This window comes from Podarcis melisellensis, assembly GCF_964234715.1.
Source record: "Podarcis melisellensis genome assembly, chromosome: 7".
NCBI classification, from domain to species: Eukaryota; Metazoa; Chordata; class Lepidosauria; order Squamata; family Lacertidae; genus Podarcis; species Podarcis melisellensis.
In genome coordinates, this window is record NC_138539.1 from 77,787,619 (window position 1) to 77,808,559 (window position 20,941).

At 43.6% G+C, this 20,941-nt stretch overlaps 1 long non-coding RNA gene across 1 annotated transcript; it reads left to right on the forward strand.

Annotated features, from left to right (window-relative positions):
• Positions 1 to 3,653: 3,653 nt before the first annotated feature.
• LOC309374313 lies at positions 3,654 to 8,167 on the forward strand. The gene is made up of 2 exons (XR_014170515.1): positions 3,654 to 3,935; positions 7,997 to 8,167. It is a non-coding gene; the product is annotated as an uncharacterized lncRNA (long non-coding RNA).
• Positions 8,168 to 20,941: the final 12,774 nt, after the last annotated feature.

Sequence of the window (20,941 nt, forward strand, 5' to 3'; positions counted from 1 at the left end):
TTAAAAAATGGTTTGTGCATCTGTGTCTAATCTTGCCCCTTTCTAAAATTTATTTGTAGGTAGGTTTCTAAATTTGTAGATCTACCAAAGAATAAAATAAGATCAAGAATAAGGGGTGTGACATTAACATATGAGAGTGCTGGAGGTTAAATAGTTAAACAGGTTACCCAATCAGGACCCAGGGGGTGGAGTCAGAGTGACTATAAAACCAGCTCTGGGAGGGGCAAAGAAAGCAGTTCATGGAGGTGTTCTTTGGGAGTTGGGTGGTTGGTTGGAGTGGGAGTGAATTTGGGATAAACTCTGTGGGGAGGTTGAGTCAGTGTAGCGAAATAAGCTGAGTCAGGAACAGCTAGGAGCTAGGAAGACAAGTAAATATCTGGGAGATGGTTTAGTGAGTGAGAGCAGGTAGCGGAAGTTATAGTCTGGATAGGCACTCCATGAATGTAATTGACCAATACTGTTTATGAAACCACACGCTTGTTAAACTGCAATAAATAAACAGAAGTTTATGTTCCAATTTAACCCTGACTGGACTCAGTATTGTACCAGGTAGGGCCTGGGTGGTGGCAGTGAGAAATAAAGTGGTGGCACAGGGATCAATAGACGGTGAAACGTCCAGGGACCCTGTGTGATCGCCACCAGGGATTTTCTCAGAATTGCGGAGGGAGTGGGTGCTCTGTCCCATTGGTGCTGTAACGGTGGAAATACTCTGTGGGGGGACGGGACAAAAAATGGGGGGGCAAGGAGGGTCAGTTGGCAGGGGGCATGAGGCATGTCCCTATTTTCATCTGAGGCATGTTGGAGGGTATGATTTCAAGGTGTTGCAAACCCCCCCCCCCGGCTCAAATGACCTTATTTGAAGTTGCTACATCTCCACTCTCATATGTGCACCTCACTCATACAGAATCTCCTGATAAAACAAGACGAGTTGGAGGAACAAATATAAATCATGAGAAGATACGCCAAGACTCGGTATGGCAAAGGGACTGATGGGGGAGGGGGAAAAACTTTCCTTTCTTTCCCTTATGTGATTAAACAAGACCCCCCCCCCTCACAAGTCAGAAATGTCATTTTAAGGCCTTAAGCTGTGGATTTAAGGCTGTGTGGAGATAAACTTTCGAACCAAAGCATGTTTTAAGAAGAGCGTGGAATGTATAAGGGCTTTGGAATGACGCAGTTAAAAATTCCATCGCCATATTGGGAAGTTCTGTCGGAGGACTTAATTCTGAGAGGAGAAATAGAGAAATAGAGATGTTTTTATATTGTGGGTGAAACTCCTCAGTGGGACTTAAGAACGACAGTTCTGTAATTAATGATGGAAAGAGCGCTGTTATCTATGAAGGTGATGATACATGGAAACCATCTCGATTTGAGGATTGGAAGAACGGAAAAATTCACACAAGATTATTATTGGTTTATCGGCTTAAGGAGACTATCAGAAGAGATCATAAAGAGAAAATATATGAACAAGATGTGATGTGAAAACAGCAAGATAAGACTGGATAGAATTATGAACTTTGTTTGGACTGATTGGACATTAACGCAGTGGCAAGAAGATGATCAGAATCCCCCTTCGGATTATGAAATATGGGTCCCCTCAACAAAATTTAAAATTCGGTTTTGTAATTTGGAATTTATGTGATGTGATGTGAAAAATCATACAGAATCTGCAATACAGTGGTACCTCAGGTTACATACGCTTCAGGTTACATACGCTTCAGGTTACAGACTCCGCTAACCCAGAAATAGTGCTTCAGGTTAAGAACTTTGCTTCAGGATGAGAACAGAAATTGGGCTCTGGCGGCGCGGTGGCAGCAGGAGGCCCCATTAGCTAAAGTGGTGCTTCAGGTTAAGAACAGTTTCAGGTTAAGTATGGACCTCCGGAACGAATTAAGTACTTAACCTGAGGTACCACTGTACAGGCTGATTCTGCCAGCCTTCCTAGCACCACAGCAAGCACAAGGCATCACGGCATATATAAACACAACAGCTCATGCCAGACTTCTGCCCCAGGAAACCCTTAATTATTAATTGTTACAATTCACCGGGAGGAGAAGCGAGCAAGCAAAAAAGAAACGCAATGTCACTTGCCTTCATTACTGGTCCTTCTGCACCAATAGCGGGGAAGTTCTTCCAACCGGAAGTCCACATTTATTTTTTCTGGGCAGCTTTCCAGAAGCCACAGGCCAGAGGTGTCAGGGCCAGAGGCAAAAGGGAACAGATAAAGTAAAACTTGGCTTTTGTACAGTAGGCTAGTTTCACCGCACACTCACCAATAACTCTCCATCCAGGAAGCCAAGAAGTATTGTCGCGGTTCATGGATACGTTGCAAGCTGACCCAAGGGGAGAGCAAAGAACACTCAAGGGGAGAGCAAAGAAGGGCCGGTAAGAGAGGCTTGCGGAGAGTCCTAGGGGCCAGCCAGAGAGGATTGTGGGGGTGCATTTGGCCCTGGGTATGAAGTTCCCCATTCCTGCTCTTTACCAAGATTGCTATATACATTGCAGGGATAATGCAGGCCAGTTTGCTCGCAAGGGCCTGCTTCTAGAATCATAGAATTGTAAATGTGGGTGAACATATCAGACGACACAGCGATTCTTCAAACAGCTCTTGTTTATTCACAGGCCAGAATAGAAATGAACTGAAGGGTTCAGTCAGCCTGCTTATATAGAGGTCCAGTACAACGTAACTGTAACAATTTTCTAAAACTATCCAATCACTGAACGTCACTTTCGATCCCTTATTTGCATAACTATCTACAGTATCCCCCTGCTGGCCCAGGGTGATAACTTCAGTACATAACAGTAGAGCTGGAAGGGACTTCGAGGATCAGTCCTCTGCAATGATGGGATCTCAGCTGAAGCATCCATGACCGATGGCCATGCAACCTCTGCTTGAAAACCTCCAAGGAAGGAGAGACCACAACCTCCCAAGGGAGACTGCTCCACTTAAAACAGCTCTTACTGTCAGAAAGTTCTTCCTGACATTTAGTCGCAATCTCCTTTATTTTATTTTATAATCGCAAAAAACATAACAAGCTATATTTTTTCTAGTACTTTTATTTCTGTTTTTATTTTTGCATACCAGTTATCAGAGGAAAATCGCAAATGCAGTTCCCGCATTTGGGGAAATTGCAGGGGTTACCACACCCGCAGTGCAATGGATGAGCTTCACTCTGGGGAAACCTCCTTCATGATCAAGGTGACACCCCCCCCCCCCAGGTAAGTATCGGAATCTCCTTTCTTGTAGCTTGAAGCCATGGGTCCGAGTCCTACCCTCCAGAGCAGGAGAAAGCAAGCTTGCTCCATCATCCATGAGATAAAGGTAAAGGGACTCCTGACCATTAGGTCCAGTCGTGACCGACTCTGGGGTTGCAGCGCTCATCTCACTTTATTGGCCGAGGGAGCCAGCGTACAGCTTCCGGGTCATGTGGCCAGCATGACTAAGCTGCTTCTGGCAAACCAGAGCAGCACACGGAAACGCCGTTTACCTTCCCACCGGAGCGGTACCTATTTATCTACTTGCACTTTGACGTGCTTTTGAACTGCTAGGTTGGCAGGAGCTGGGACCGAGCAACGGGAGCCAACCTTCTGATCGACAAGTCCTAGGCTCTGTGGTTTAACCCCCAACACGACCTGCGTCCCCATCCATGAGATAGTCTTCTTCAAATATATAAAAGACTATTATATCTCTTCTCAGTCTCTTTTTCCCCAGGCTAAATTTGCCCAACTCCTTCAACCATTCCTCATAAGGCTTGGTTTCCAGGCCCTTGATCATCTTGGTTGCACTCCTCTACACACATTCCAACTTGTCAATGTCCTTCTTAACTTGTGGTGCCCGGAACTGGACACAGTATTCCAGGTGTGGTCTGACCAAGGCAGAGCAGAGTGGTACTAATACTTCCACAGACTGTGTTCAAAGCGTAGCCAGGGAATAGGTATGAATCTTTTCAATGTATGGTTAGGGACAGCATATTCTGGAAAGCAAAACCTTTTAACAATATGCAAGGCCTCCATGATTACAAAATTAATGCATTTCTTAAAGGTAAAGGTACCCCTGCCCGTACAGGCCAGTCGTGTCCGACTCTAGGGTTGCGCGCCCATCTCACTTAAGAGGCCGGGGGCCAGCGCTGTCCGGAGACACTTCCAGGTCTCGTGGCCAGCGTGACGAAGCTGCTCTGGCGAGCCAGCACCAGAACAGTGCACGGAAACGCAGTTTACCTTTCCGCTATAAAGCGGTACCTATTTATCTACTTGCAATGAAGAGTGCAAGTAATAATAATAATAATGATAATAATTAATAATATTAATAATATTGCATTTAATATTAATATTTAATATTAATAAAAATATTAAATAATATTAATTAATAATATTGCATTTAATATTGAACTTAATAATGCATTTATTATGTTCATATAAATGTCACCTGCTGACCATCATAACCATTTTTCTTTAGGGAACATGAATGGACAGGCATTTATTAATTTAGCATGTACAGATAACACTAAATGCAGCAAGTATTGAAAAAATCAATGAACTTAAAAGTGTGTTTTTTAAACTTCTATTTTGCAATAAGCTGTTCTCTTTAGAAGGGCCCCTTTGCAAAACAGAAGTAATTAAACAAGATTTAGAAACTCATTTGTATTTTAAAACATTCTTAAATGGAGATAAATAATGTATTTTTGCTGGAGAAAAAACTGTACCAGCTAAATGTAATTTATTACTTTGTTTAGTTTCTCAATAATGTGCTGTTCATCAAAAGGCAGCAAGAAAAATCCATCTCCTGAAGTCATAATACATGTGCCGGAACTAATTGTAGCACACAGGAAAATCCATTTCAGATTCCAGAAACTGTTTTCATGTCTGGAATATAAAAGGAAAAACAGTTAAGCTCAAATATGTACACTTGAACCCAGTGCTTGATTTATAAACAAAGACAAACTGGACTTCAAGCCAGCCTCATCCCAGATGTATTATTATGATTATTGGTTTATTAATTGCCTTCCAAACAACCATATCAAGGCAAATTACACATAGGATTATTTAAAACAGAGCACAAAGGGATCAAATACGTTCGAAACAAAACCGAAACCCTAAGAACAAAGATATTCATGGTAAAGACCCATTCTGAGAGCAAATTTAAAATGCAGATATAAGTCCTAGGGGTGGAGCAGTTTGATTCAGTTCACAATATGCAAGGCCAAACACATCCACCCTTCAAAAATCCACAGTTCTCCAATTGTTTGCAGTGCAGTTTTCCAGCCAAGTAAAAAAACGCATATACTATGGTAAAGTGTGCATGTAAATGAATACATTTGTGAAAATAAAAGCAATGTCTTATACTAGAGGCAAATGCCTTGCAGCAATGTGTACATTAGAGGAAGTTGCACCCCAAAATATGTTTATCATGAGGTCTTTTTAAATGTGAAAAATGTGAAGAACTAGATTTAAGATGGAGGAACAGAGAGAAGTTGAACTTGGCGTGTTTGCCCACCCCTGCATGACACTTAGATATTGTGATTGTGCAATTTTAGATTATAAATGCAGGGCCACATTATTGAAAAGTGTGTGGGTGTCCCCTCGGCCTCATATTCTAGATACTGAAAACATGGGCATGGAGATTTTTGACACGAGGCAAACTTACAAATATGCAGTCTCTCGCACTTCAAAGGAGGTTGTATCACATGGCATAAAAAAGGGAGCCAAGAGCAGTTTAAAACAATAAATACCAGTGTGATTCTTTGCATATCGACACAAAATTTAATTCTACAATATTCACTGGAGAATGCTCCAGAGGTGGATTTAGGGCAGTGATGGCAAACCTTTTAGAGACCAGGTGCCCAAACTGCAACCCAAAACCCACTTATTTATCACAAAGTGCCAACACGGCAATTTAACCTATATATCACATTTTTTCTGTGTGTTTCACATTTCTTCTTTATGACTGCTGTCATAATAAATAATCCTTCATTACATTCTTCATTATGTTTCAACTGATATATAATTTTATGGTATAACTCAGTGCTTTTTTTCTAAAAAAATGTTTGGGGTACTCTCATTTTAACTCAAGAAAATCACCACCGGGGGGGGGGAAATAAATACAGTTCAAACTGGGAAAAATAAATACAGTGGTACCTCAGTTTTCGAACAGCTTAGTTCTCGAACTACTTGGAACCTGAGCACTTCAAACCCGGAAATGAGTGTTCTGGTTTTGGGACTTTTTTGGAAGCCGAACGTGCTCTGTTCTGAGTATAACTTCCATTTTGACTTAAACCAGCTTTAGTTCGGCAACTGAGCCCTGGCTGAACCAGAGTGAACAAGTTATGTTAGTGTTGGGGGATAATTAGCCTCACATAACCAACATGCTTAAGTCTAATTAATTCAGGAAGGGGTTAATGCCATAGAGTAAGCCGTCCTGCTAGGCTTAGCTAGGTCACTCCCCCTCACCTTAGGAGGAAGGTAATCAAGCCTATTGTTGTATCTCAGTCTATCAGAGAAGCTCAGCGAGTCAAGAGGTCTGAGCTGGTTGCTCCAAGTTCAGACTGCATGACTCTAATAAGCCAGTCTTATTTAGGAAGTTTGGAACTAAGCCAAGTTTTACTGCCTGTGCAACATTTTCTGAATGCTTTATAGGAAAGCACCTGAAACTGACCTTTGGAGAGTTTATAAGTAAACCATTTTTTAACTTACCAAATATGTGATGTATTTTTTTCCTATGCTAACTGAAGAGGGACGTTTTAGAACTCACAAGGACATATTTTAAAGGTTTAACAGCCTCTATTTCCATGGTTTGCTTTGCTGAATATTTTGTGATTTTATATCTCAGTTGTGGTTCTCCCACCAAAGAGTACTTGCCCCAAACTTCTATTTTGGCATCCAGGAGTTCTTCTTTTTGTACCTACATTTCTCCTTGCCACCAATAAGCATATATTTGGCTGGGGGCTTAATACCAGCTGAGCCAAACATCCACTGCATTCAAAGCTGCTCATTGCAGTGGAACTTGCTATAGGATTGTCCCTCGTGTAACCCACATGTTGTTTAGTCGTTTAGTCGTTTAGTCGTGTCCGACCCCATGGACCAGAGCACGCCAGGCACTCCTGTCTTCCACTGCCTCCCGCAGTTTGATCAAACTCATGCTGGTAGCTTCGAGAACACTGTCCAACCATCTAGTCCTCTTCTCCTTGTGCCCTCAATATTTCCCAACATCAGGGTCTTTTCCAGGGAGTCTTCTCTTCTCATGAGGTGGCCAAAGTATTGGAGCCTCAGCTTCTGGATATGTCCTTCCAGTGAGCACTCAGGGCTGATTTCCTTAAGAATGGAGAGGGACTCTCAAGAGTCTCCTCCAGCACCATCATTCAAAAGCATCAATTCTTCGGTGATCAGCCTTCTTTATGGTCCAGCTCTCACTTTCATACATCACTACTGGGAAAACCAGTTGAGTTGCCATGAGAGTTGCCAATTCATTGCAGTTCAATTATGTGTTTAGTCTTTTCAACATTATTACTGAGAATAATGCATTTCTGCAGAATGCCAAACAATTATAAAAGTTTGTTCCCGCCCCCCAAAAAATGTGATACTTTATAATGATGACTTCACACACATCACATGCCCAATTGTTCCTGTGGTATACAGAACAGGGCATTATAAGTCCAACAGCTTTTATCACCTAATTCTTCACATCCCAAAATACATTTTGGACACAATGCCACGCTCCCATTTTCTCCACTGACATTTCCGAAACAATTCCACCAGCATAAAATTACCCAAGCAATCTGACAAGTGTAGATCTTGCTAATGTCTAAATTATTGTAGCAACGAGAAGCTGTGTGTTTTGTGCATTAAACTTTAAACATCATCCATAAAAGCTCAACTGCATGCCTGCTTAAATATGGGTTACAAAAATATCTATTATCAGAAAGGCTCAAATGGGATTTAACATTTGCTCTTCGGTTAAGTTGATGGTAATGCAGACTCCTTTTGTTTGTTTGGCTTTTAGGTGATAAAACTGAAAACATGAAGACAGCTTTAATTACAAGCATTCAATAATCCTACAGTATGTATGATAAAAAGGCACTGAGATTTGTTTTTAATAGCCCGAGGGGCTATTTTGACTTCTCTACTCATTTCTCTGTGTATTAAAAATGCATTATTAGTAGCGTTCACAAGATAGCTTAGAAGTCTGGGCTTTTTATCCGCCTCCTTTATTTTTTGTGTACTAGAATTATCTGGTTTTCTTTTCTATTCATGCATTTAGTTAGCCTGATTGCTTTCAAAAAGTGAAGTATCTTCAGTTAGAAATTTATATATCTGAAATATTCAAGGATGGTTGAAGGACCAGATAATTCAGTTCCAGCAAAGTATGTACTTTGGGCCAAACTACACATGAATTTAAATGGGCTGTTCAATTGCACGTGCAGCAGGTGTGAAGACGGAATTAAACCCCTCCCCTATTGCGATCCAGACAAAAATCCCTCTTGCACATGAAGAAACTTGTCTGCAAGGGAGAAGCAAAGGTAAGAAATTTGCACACATGCAGCTCTGCAAAGCAGACTTTGTGCAGCTGAGGAATGCTACAGTGTATGGATGTCTAAATGTCTCAAGCTTCAGCAAGACCACAATAAAAATATTTTTCATTCATTAATTAAATATTATCTTTAACTTATCACGGCCACCCCATCTGAGAATTTGATCACCTTTCTGTATTTATTATAAACATTTTATAGTTTATCTCTTTCCTGCAAGGATAGTTCTCTGCTGTTCGCTCCCTGGAATTACAAACATTGCCTTTGAAATCAAGAACATAGCAACAAGCTTCCGTAGTTCTTAACAGTGGTCCATCAAGCCAACTTCTGATGTCTTCCAGCAACCATCTCTCTTCGTTCTCCTAGGCAGTCATGAACTCTAATATAAGCCATGAGTGAGGCAGTCACTTTTCTTTCATTCAGCATTTGGATTATAGTTACCTAGAAGCTTTCTCCTGTAGCATAATTATGCCATAGGCTATAGGATCAATTTAGTTGTGTAAAGCCAGTAGACCTGAGAAGTTGGTAAATGAATGGAGAACTGAACTTGAGGCAAAGAGTGAGTGGGGAGTAGAATATACCTAGGTGTGTGTATGGTTTGGGAGCTGCACGGCCAGGGAAAAAACAATGCTGTCCAGGGTTGTAAAGACTGCAGAGAGAATAATTGGGTGCACACTTCCCACCTTAGATCAAATCTATGCTGCCAGGTGCCATAAGAAAGCGGCAGAGATAGCGCAGGATAGTACGCACCCCGGAAATGATCTCTTTCAGCTTCTGCCTTCTGGAAGAAGGTATAGGACATAAAGGCCAGGACTAGCTGCGTGAGAAACAGTTTCTACGCAAATGCAATTCTGCTTCTAAACGCAGTGTCAGGGAACTGGCATCGGAGCCAGAGGGAGAGGGAGGGCTCCAGAAGGGTTCCAGAGAGCGTCCCGGGAGGGAGAGAAGCAGCCCATCTTCTGGGGAAGGAATTCACCGTAGCACCAGTGGAGAAGGGGGGCAGATGGGGGAATCGGCGAGGTGGCTCCATGACTCCTCGCCAGAGACCAGCTGGGAGAGCACAGGTCCTTTGCTGCCCACACCCTCCCTGCGCAGAAGGCTTCCGCGCAGGGAGAGTAGGCGGCGACTAGGCGTCAAAGAGCTTCTTTGCTGGAAGACGTTCAAGAAACGCCCACTGACGGATTCTGCCAGCGATTGAGACAGCCACGGGTGAGTGGCTGTCCGGACAGAAAGGGTTCACCCAGGTAACCCAGCCAGGTGTGGCGTCGATTTACACACGAGCAACCCCTAGAACCATTACACTCAGCATAAGGGGTCTCTATAGTATAGTGTATTTTATAGTATAGTGTATTTTATAGTATAGTACAGTGTATTTTAAAATGGGGTTTCAGAGTTTTTAGAGGTTTTTGAATGTTTTATGTAGTTTTTCAATTTCATTGTTCTGTATGGGACAATGACAATAAAGGTATCTCTATCTATCTATCTATCTATCTATCTATCTATCTATCTATCTATCTATCTATCTATGTTGTCACCATTCAATCAGTATTTGTTTTGTAAAATCAGTCCTGGTGTACACACACACACAAACACACACACACACACTCAACCTATGGAGAGCCTGCGTTATTTCTGCACAACCCTGCAAATACTAACAGCTTCCACTTTGGGGAAACAAATATTTTTATAAATAAAAACAAAACATGAAACTGCTTTTGGATTCAGCATAGTTAACATGCCCTTTCTATTTCAGGCTTCAATAACTGGTCTGTTGCTATGTTCTCTGTAGAGACATTCCTAATCTCTTCCTGTTCATTGCACTAAGCAAAACTGCTGATTCTTAATACTTGGGTTATTAAGGGGGAAATGGGCAGTTGAAGCTCCTTAAAATGACAGAGACTTCTTTCTGTATTGTCTTAATAAAAAAGATAACAGTATTGAAATCCCAAAAAGCAATGATCCCAGCAGGAAATCATTACTTATACTGTAATATTAAAAAAAAATCAAATATTGCTCATTCTCAAGGACTGCAATGTAAGTAAAAGAACTCTCCTGATAGCCAATAAATTGATTCCAGTCATTCTACGGCTTAGGGCAGAGAGGTGAACAGGAGAGAGGGGGGAAGTAAGGTGGAGAGCCCTCAACATCTCTAAGCATCTACATCTAACGCCTCCCTCCTGCTAGGCTTCTAGTTGCCCATACCAACAGGCAAGCTTCTCACCATCAATCAAGCCAGCCCAGCAGTTGAGAGAAGCAGCCCTAGAGATGTCTTCACCTGCAGCCAATTTACATCTCCTGGCTCAAGAACCATAAAAGCAGAAGCAGGTGCAATGTGGCAGACTACCATTTGGTGAGAACAGCCCTGAAAGGTATCATCCTTTTGGGATTGTCACTTCAGGGTTGGGGAAAGAATACCATTCTACCATGGTTTCCTCCCCCTACCTGTGGGCATTACATGAGTGTGTTTATTGTATGTAGCATGTATTTGCATGTGTGTATGCAGGTATGGCAGACATAGGTTTAATGCAGTGTTTCCCAAACTTGGGTCTTCAGCTGCTCTTGGACTACAACTCCCATCATCCCAAGCTAGCAAGACCAGTGGTCAGGGATGATGGGAACTGTAGTCCAAAAGCAGCTGGAGACCCAAGTTTGGGACATATTTGTTTAATGTTTCTAGGGTGTCCAGTGTTAGAGACTGTGGTGTGCCAGAGAATTTCTCAACCTTGGGTATGAGGTGGGGCAGGGAAGGTACTGTGAATGCCCCAGATGAGAGATGGGGTGGAATGCCTGCCCCCCAATAGTTTTGTTCTATTTCTCAGCTGGGGGATTGACATATTTATGTTGAGCTGTATATGTGACCTAGTGTGGATTGATGTCTGCAGGGCCTGGTGGTATGGTCAACTGTGTATTTCCTTTCTTTCTTCAGCAGAGTGTTCCATACACAGAGTTTTTTTTGGAGGAAGAAGGAGGTCATTGGGCAACCTATCTTAGTTACTCTTTCAAAGAGTGAGAGGCGTTTGAGAGAGACGGGGTTATTTGCCTCTCACTCCTTGAATGAGTAACTACTCTTAGAGATGGAGATACATAAGCTTTACATTAGAATTGGCATAGGATACAGTGGTACCTCTGGTTACGGATTTAATTCGTTTTGGGGCACCGTGCACATCCCGAAAAATCCGCAACCAGAGGCGCCGCTTCTGCACACACACGTGCGATAGAACACTTCTGCGCATGCGCAAGCGGCGAAACCTGGAAGTATACACTTCCGGATTTGCTGCGGCCATAACCCAAAGATTCTGTAACCTAGAGGTTACGCAACATGAGGTACCACTGTATAGGAATTTCCCTGCTCAAGTAGTTGATTTTCTTGATATTCATGCAAATCCTACTGTAAAAGGAAACGGGTTTAATTCAGTACAAAGGAGAGCTCCCCAAATCTCAGGTCCTATGCAATAAAACTTGTACAGTGTGCAGTATATGTACTGCACTAGCAAAAGGGGTTTGATTCCCCCCCCCCCCTTTCTTAGTTTGATCCTATATTGGCTCCTCTTCTGCTGCTGCTCAGGAACAGCAAAGGTGATGAAAAATCAGAGGACCAGATATTATAGAGAAGCAAGTCAATGAGGAAGGGAAGGCCAGCAAGTAAGCCGATTTGAGAGGTGCATGAGAGTTTACTGGGAGATTTGAAAGAAGAGTGATGGCCAGTGAGTGGACCCCAGAATATGTTGGTGTAAGTGGGACCAGATGAACTGAGGCAGCTCTATCCGTCTTCATACAACATAAAATCATTAGGAAGTCTGAAGAATATTGACTTGAAAGAGGAACTGCAAGATTCAGAATAGGGAACTGGTACATAGTGCCTAGGATGTGACTAAAGTATCAGAGACTGTGCCTCATTATTATTATTTAAGTACAGTGGTACCTCAGATTAAGTACTTAAGAACGGACCTCCGGAACGAATTAAGCTGAAACTGTTCTTAACCTGAAGCACCACTTTAGCTAATGGGGCCTCCTGCTGCCGCCGTGCCACCGGAGCACAATTTCTGTTCTCATCCTGAAGCAAAGTTCTTAACCCTTAACCCGAGGTACTATTTCTGGGTTAGCGGAGTCTGTAACCTGAAGTGTATGTAACCTGAAGCGTATGTAACCCGAGGTACCACTGTATTTTAAAAGAAAGTGAACTTTAGATTCTCTAAAATGTCTTTGAGGAAAGGCTTACAGCAGTGTTAGTGATTCAGATCTCGCCTCCTGCCTTGTGTTCATAGGCACAGAAGGCGAAGCCTTAAAAAGAGGTATATAAGGACAAATCCATCCTCATGATGACGACAACGCAATCCTAGAAATGGCTGCTGTTTCCTCTTCTGACTCTTCTTCTTTGCAGCTTCTGCACACATGGGGGGAAATGACCCCTTGCCAGTTGACAGAGTGATTCTTCTTCAGAAAATGCAAACCGTCTGTTTTAGAGTGTACATATGTGTACAGTATACATCTATTTCTGCTTTCTGAGGGGAGTCACAAAACAATGTAAAATAAATATTGTAAGCACATGGTTTAAAAATAAACCTTTTAAATGTCATAAAAGCAAAAAGAAGAAATATCATTTTTCTGCTCTATTTGTATCATAACAAAGTATTCATTTCCAGAAAATACCATTTTGCCAGGGCGCGCGCTCTCTCTCTCTCTCTCTCTCTCTCTCTCTCTCTCTCTCTCTCTCTCTCTGTGTGTGTGTGTGTGTGTGTTTGTGTGTGTGTGTGTAAAGCACTTTATTGTTATGTTAAGCAAAATTTTGCCAGCTAAAACTGCTACTAAGCTACAGCTGTGCCTCTCATCATTTTCTTGTGATCCTTCTTGGTTTCTAAATATCCTTTCTCTCTTACATACACAGCCTCTGTTTCTATTCCTGCTTCTCTTCTGTCAAAGAGTAACCTTGAAATGGCCTTTCTACACCATAGATTCTTCACCAGAAGAGAAACTCCTTTCCTTGGGCTCTTGGCCTCTTTCCCACCTTCCCTTACTTTGAAATTCCTTTGGACTTAAGGAAGAGAAGGTAGAGTATTAAAGCACCTTTATCTGCTATTATTATGTAAACTGCACCAACCAGTAAAAAGGGAAGCTTTTTAGGACTGAACTAATGTACTAACGGGATGCGGGTGGCACTGTGGATTAAACCACAGAGCCTAGGACTTGCCAATCAGAAGGTCGGCAGTTCGAATCCCCGCAACGGGGTGAGCTCCCATTGCTCAGTCCCTGCTCCTGCCAACCTAGCAGTTCGAAAGCACATCAAACTGCAAGTAGATAAATAGGTACCGCTCCGGCGGGAATGTAAACGGCGTTTCCTTGCGCTGCTCTGGTTTGCTAGAAGTGGCTTAGTCATGCTGACCACATGACCCGGAAGCTACACGCCGGCTCCTTCGGCCAATAAAGCGAGATGAGCGCCGCAACCCCAGAGTCGGTCACGACTGGACCTAATGGTCACAGGTCCCTTTACCTTTTTAATGTACTAATGAAAATGCATGTAAGCATTTTCCACACAGTTCTGTTAAGCCCCATCTACAATCCACAGTTGGCAAGTGTGGATCAAAGTACCGACCCGCCAGACATCCACTTCATTGAGCATTCATCATGATTTGGGCTCTTGATGGTATTAAGGAAGATCTATGCAATCACACTTTCAGTACCATTTGTGCCTGTATAGGTTTTGAGGCAGCCTAACGACTTCATTTGCGACAGGTGCCGGCCCTATCATTTCTTGCAAAAGTCCTTTCACTTTTCATACCACAAATGTTCCTCTTTTTTGTCCCACTTTTGTTGTGATATATAGGGCAAGGGTGCCTCTCCAAATGTCCATGATGCAATAGGATTGGGCACATTTCAGAAGCCAAATGATGTATGTGCATTTCTGTATAAATCCACTATTATTACACTAGTTGCATTGAGAGAGACACCTGCCAAAAAACACCAGGCAGCGTGGGAAGGAAATATTTTTTTTCATTTTAAAGGTAAAATCTTTTACATCAGGGCAGCCAAGACCCAAGTTTGTTTACCTGGTAGTAAGTACCAATGATACTTGCACCCTAATAAATGTTCTTAGGACTGCATTACTTTTATTGACTCTGTTAGCTCTGACTGATCATTAATATTTGCATTTCCTGAGGATGCTGCAGTTATTAGCAATTTTTCTACAGTATATTGTTTGCTCATTCTTCAAAACAGCAGGGGTAGCTTCTCCCTCTTAGATCAGCTTCCTCTTTCCCCCCCACAGTATCTTGCTGTGGGCTCCATACAGTGGTACCTTAGGTTACAGACACTTCAGGTTACAGATGCTTAAGGTTACATTGTTGTTGTTGTTTAGTCGTGTCTGACTCTTCGTGACCCCATGGACCAGAGCACGCCAGGCACTCCTGTCTTCCACTGCCTCCCGCAGTTTGGTCAAACTCATGCTGGTAGCTTCAAGAACACTGTCCAACCATCTCGTCCTCTGTCGTCCCCTTCTCCTTGTGCCCTCCATCTTTCCCAACATCAGGGTCTTTTCCACGGAGTCTTCTCTTCTCATGAGGTGGCCAAAGTATTGGAGCCTCAGCTTCAGGATCTGTCCTTCCAGTGAGCACCCAGGGCTGATTTCTTTCAGAATGGATAGGTTTGATCTTCTTGCAGTCCATGGGACTCTCAAGAGTCTCCTCCAGCACCATAATTCAAAAGCATCAATTCTTCGGCGATCAGCCTTCTTTATGGTCCAGCTCTCACTTCCATACATCACTACTGGGAAAACCATGGCTTTCACTATACGGACCTTTGTTGGCAAGGTGATGTCTCTGCTTTTTAAGATGCTGTCTAGGTTTGTCATTGCTTTTCTCCCAAGAAGCAGGCGTCTTTTAATTCCGTGGCTGCTGTCACAATCTGCAGTGATCATAGAACCCAAGAAAGTAAAATCTCTCACTGCCTCCATTTCTTTCCCTTCTATTTGCCAGGAGGTGATGGAACCAGTGGCCATGATCTTCGTTTTTTGATGTTGAGCTTCAGGTTACAGACTCCGCTAAATGGGATCCTCCTAAATTGAAGGTCCTGGTTGCACTCTGGCCCCTTAAGCCCCCCCCCCCATGGGGTGTGTTGTTGCTAGGCGTGGCCCAAGCCTTGTGTGTTGGGCCCCGTGAGCGTGCTTGCCTGTTTGCGCCAATTGGGGCAGGTGGCGTGATCCCGGGGTCCTGTAAATGCGGCAGTGTGACGTGGGTGGGGCACTTGCTTTGCACTGCCGAACACCTGCCCGCCCTCCCCCAATTTGGTGCTGCTGCTTTAGCCTTGATTTGGATTGGGTTACCAGCTTTGGAGCCGGGGCTTGGTAGGAATTTTTCCATTTGGCAGATTGGCTTTGGCCACTTGATTTTCACCTACCTCCTTAGCCATCGCCACAACTTTGTAAGGTTTGGTGCTTAGGCATTGGTTTATAGAAATGTGCGGGAGGGGAGGTGTGGCCATCACCTGCCCCTCCAGAATTAGGCTATTCCAGTAAAGGAATCTGGGAGTCCTGGATTTCATCCAAAGTCTGCTAGAGGGGCTATAGCCATGCCAGGACCACAGGAACCCCGGGTTGAGCTTCCATCAGTCTTCACTGATGTTCCTCCCTCATTTGGTGTTTACCCTTTCAGACTGCCAGCCAGAGAGGCTGGAATCAGTTATAGTCTCTGACCAATGCCTAGGCCAATACCGCTCAATTTGTTTTGTAATCAATAAAGTTGTGGCCAAAATTTTGCCCAAAAACTTAAACTAAAATTATGCATTTGAATTTATTTACTGGGGAAGGCTTGGAGGCCTCAGGGCGCAACCCAGAAATAATACCTCAGGTTAAGAACTTTGCTTCAGGATGAGAACAGAAATTGTGTGGTGGCGGCATGGCAGCAGCAGGAGGCCCCATTAGCTAAAGTGGTACCTCAGGTTAAGAACAGTTTTAGGTTAAGAATGGACCTCCGGAATGAATTAAGTTCTTAACCTGAGATACCACTGTATATAGACATGGAAATGAGAGAGACCAATACAAGTTGCAACTGCAGACCAATAGAATCAACAGATGCATTTCTAGAATTGAATTATCTTCGTAACTGGACAATAGGGTTACACATGTAGGGTTTTGGCTTGCTTTATCCTCCCCCTCACGGCTTTCGAACCATGTAATGTTAGATTGTTTCATGTACCTACTTGAGCTAAGTTTTGGATCCATATTTCACAATCGTTCCCATGCTTCTATGTCTATATTATGACCAATATCTATTGCCCAATGTATCATTGAAGATTTTATTTGCTCATCCTTTGTTTCCTATTCCAACAATATTTTATACATTTTAGACAACACTTTTACATTAAATAAATAATAATAATAATAATAATAATAATAATAATAATAATTTATTATTTATACCCCGCCCATCTGGCTGAGTTTCCCCAGCCACTCTGGGCGGCTCCCAATCAGTGTTAAAAACAGTACAGCATTACATATTAAAAACTTCCCTGAACAGGGCTGCCTTAAGATGTTTTCTGAATGTCAGGTAATTCTTTATCTCTTTGACATCTGATGGGAGGGCGTTCCACAGGGCGGGCGCCACTACCGAGAAGGCCCTCTGTCTGGTTCCCTGTAGCCTCACTTCTCGCAATGACGGAACCGCCAGAAGGCCCTCGGCACTGGATCTCAGTGTCCGGGCTGAACGATGGGGGTGGAGACGCTCCTTCAGGTATACAGGACCGAGGCCGTTTAGGGCTTTAAAGGTCAGCACCAACACTTTGAATCGTGCTCGGAAACGTACTGGGAGCCAGTGCAGATCTCTCAGAACCAGTGTTATGTGGTCCCGGCGGCCACTCCCAGTCTAGCTGCCGCATTCTGGATTAATTGCAGTTTCCGGGTCACCTTCAAAGGTAGCCCCACGTAGAGCGCGTTGCAGTAGTCCAAGCGTGAGATAACTAGAGCATGCACCACTCTGGCGAGACAGTCCGCGGGGAGGTAGGGTCTTAGCCTGCGTACCAGGTGGAGCTGGTAGACAGCTGCCCTGGACACAGAGTTAACCTGCGCCTCCATGGACAGCTGTGAGTCCAAAATGACTCCCAGGCTGCGCACCTGGTCCTTCAGGGGCACAGTTACCCCATTCAGGACCAGGGAATCCTCCACACCTGCCCGCCTCCTGTCCCCCAAAAACAGTACTTCTGTCTTGTCAGGATTCAACCTCAATCTGTTAGCCGCCATCCAACCTCCAACCGCCTCCAGGCACTCACATAGGACCTTCACCGCCTTCACTGGTTCTGATTTAAAGGAGAGGTAGAGCTGGGTGTCATCTGCATATTGATGAACACCCAGTCCAAACCCCCTGATGATCTCTCCCAGCGGCTTCATATAGATATTAAAAAGCATGGGGGAGAGGACAGAACCCTGAGGCACCCCACAAGTGAGAGCCCAGGGGTCTGAACACTCACCCCCCACCACCACTTTCTGGACACGGCCCAGGAGGAAGGAGCGGAACCACTGTATGACAGTGCCCCCAGCTCCCAGCCCCTCTAGACGGTCCAGAAGGATGTTATGGTCGATGGTGTCAAAGGCCGCTGAGAGATCCAGCAGAACTAGGAAACAGCTCTCACCTTTGTCCCTAGCCCGCCGGAGATCATCAACCAGCGTGACCAAGGCAGTTTCAGTCCCATGGTGAGGCCTGAATCCCGATTGGAAGGGATCCAAATGGTCCGTTTCCTCCAGGCGTGCTTGGAGTTGTTCAGCAACCACCCGCTCGATCACCTTGCCCAAGAATGGCAGATTTGAGACTGGGCGATAGTTGGCCAAATTGGCCGGGTCTAAAGATGTTTTTTTAAGAAGCGGTTTAATGACCGCCTCTTTCAGCGGGTCTGGGAAGGCTCCCTCACAGAGGGAAGCATTCACCACCCCGCAGAGCCCATCGCCCAGTGCTTCCCGGCTCGCTTTTATCAGCCAGGATGGGCAAGGATCAAGGAGACAGGTGGTCGGTTTCACTCGTCCAAGCAGCCTGTCCACATCCTCGGAGGTAACAGATTGGAATTGATCCCATATAACAGGACCAGACAGAACTCTAGCACTCTCCCGCCCTGGCCCTGCTCCTACGGTGGAGTCTACCTCCTTCTGAATCTGAGCGATTTTATCTGCAAAAAGGACTTGAGGCATGTACTTGAAGTTTACCTTTGTGAACAAGTCTTTTTTTGTTAACAAGGGTAAAAACTTCCAAAAGATATGTCAACTCAAAACATGGCTCAAGTACATGCCTCAAGTCCTTTTTTTTTTTTGTCCTGGTGGTGTTTGCTTGATTCTTGACCACTCATTTGTCTCCCATTGTCTCCCATCCTTTTGTCCCATGTGAGGAACCCATCTTTCTGTTTCTATATTGTTCATGAGCAGATCCAAGGGAGACGGTTCTTAGGCCCACCACAGCTACATCCCATAGCTCAGGCACCCACCAGCTATGCCAGTTTCCCCTTTTTACATTGGCCAAAGGGGCAAGTGAACTGTAGGGGAAACATGGAGGATATTGTGGGTGTCTCGCTGCTCTATGCATGAAGGCAGAGACACACACTCCATGCATCTATATCTCCCCCAAGAATAAGATAAAGACTCAAGGATGGGAATCACTGTTGCATCCTGGTATTTTTTATTAATTACTGAACATTTATGAATACAAACAGCAAAAAAGTGAATAGCTTTGTTGAATGTAAAATAGATTGTCTTTACTAAATAATTGGAGAGTTGCTTCTGTAGGTCAGCATCTTGACCATCAACAAGCCCCACAAGTCCATCTGAAAATCCATAGGGAAGAGCCTGGAATCTGTACTTTGACCTCAACTGTCAGGGGCCAGAAGACTCTGCTATATATTGCCTCCATATACCTCTGTCATAAATGTATCTCTGTGTGCATTTTAATTGCAAGCCACTTAGAAGGCCAATCTCAGCTGGAAATTATAATTCATAAATACATACACGCTTACAACAGTTCATTTTAGTTTTGTATAACAACAATTTAATGGAATTGAAATACTCGTCTACTAAGAATTTGTCAGCTGGCTCATACTGTAGTCTGCTTCTTCTTATGACCGAAAAATATCATTTGCAGTGATGAATCTAAAGGTTGTTTAAATTCTAATATAAATATACTTAGGTTTAGATTTCTCCAAATTTCTCAACATTTCAACAGTAATTTCAAATGAGAAACCATATTTTTGAGGCATTATATAACCCTTTAATCCACTGCTGAGTTACTGCTGTATCTGAGTTACAGCTGTATCTGCTATGACAGTTTTAGCATTCTCTTCAGCTTACCTTTTGGGTGGTTTACCCTTTGTGGCCCTTTCAGATCTGTGTACTATACACAAGTCTTCCATGCTAGGCTTCTTCTCTTTAGTAGAATGGTGCGCAGGGTGGAGGCCTGGGTCGTCCTCTTATATACCTGCTGGGATTGACAAGGCATCTGACCCTCACCTGAATCTCATAGCTCTCCTGTAGCTGCCTCTGATTAGTTAGCATTTAACTCTTGGGGGAAATAATTAGCATCAAACGTCATGTGCATGAAAGTTGCCGAAGCAATTAACCAGCTAGGAGGATTACTGTTTGTTGTTGTTGTTTAGTCGTTTAGTCGTGTCCGACTCTTCGTGACCCCATGGACCAGAGCACACCAGGCACTCCTGTCTTCCACTGCCTCCCGCAGTTTGGTCAAACTCATGCTGGTAGCTTCAAGAATACTATCCAACCATCTCAAAAGTTTTTCAGTGTTAATTTTATGCATTTTTTTTTAAATCACCATGGTATTTAACAATATCTTATGTCCTTTAGAGGGAAAATTGTGAATTGTAGAATTTTAAATACCCATCATCATCCTTGGCTTCACTCAGTTTTGTTGATCACACTCTTCCATTTTCTTCTAGTGGTGAGGGTGGGGGATGGGGGAGTAGCCTAGGGTCTCGCTCCATCTAAATTCAACCCTGATTGAGGGAATACATAGAACAGATTTTGCGGACTACATGGGGGAAGGTGAAGGACAGGAAGTTCCAATGAGCAAGCGAAAGTCCTTTAGCAAATGGGATGTTTTCTTTGGATACAACTCTTAGGTTGAAATTCTACCATGACTTATCTAGGCACATGTTAGTCCCATTGGAAAAGACAAAGGAATGGTGCATAGGACTGAGTGATCTAAGTGCCATTGATTTCAGTTTGCAAATTGCTTTTGCTGGGCTTTTTATTTATTTTTGCTGGGCCTAATTCAGAGGTCTGCATTCCAGAGTGGCACACACCTCACTTTTCCACGACTATAGGATCATCCAACAGCGCAATTCATTCACATAGGTCTCTTTCTATAAACAAATTGCCCTTGCTGGATCAACAGTGAGTGGATTTGAGCAGCTCACATGAGGGTGCTATGCCAGGAAAAATT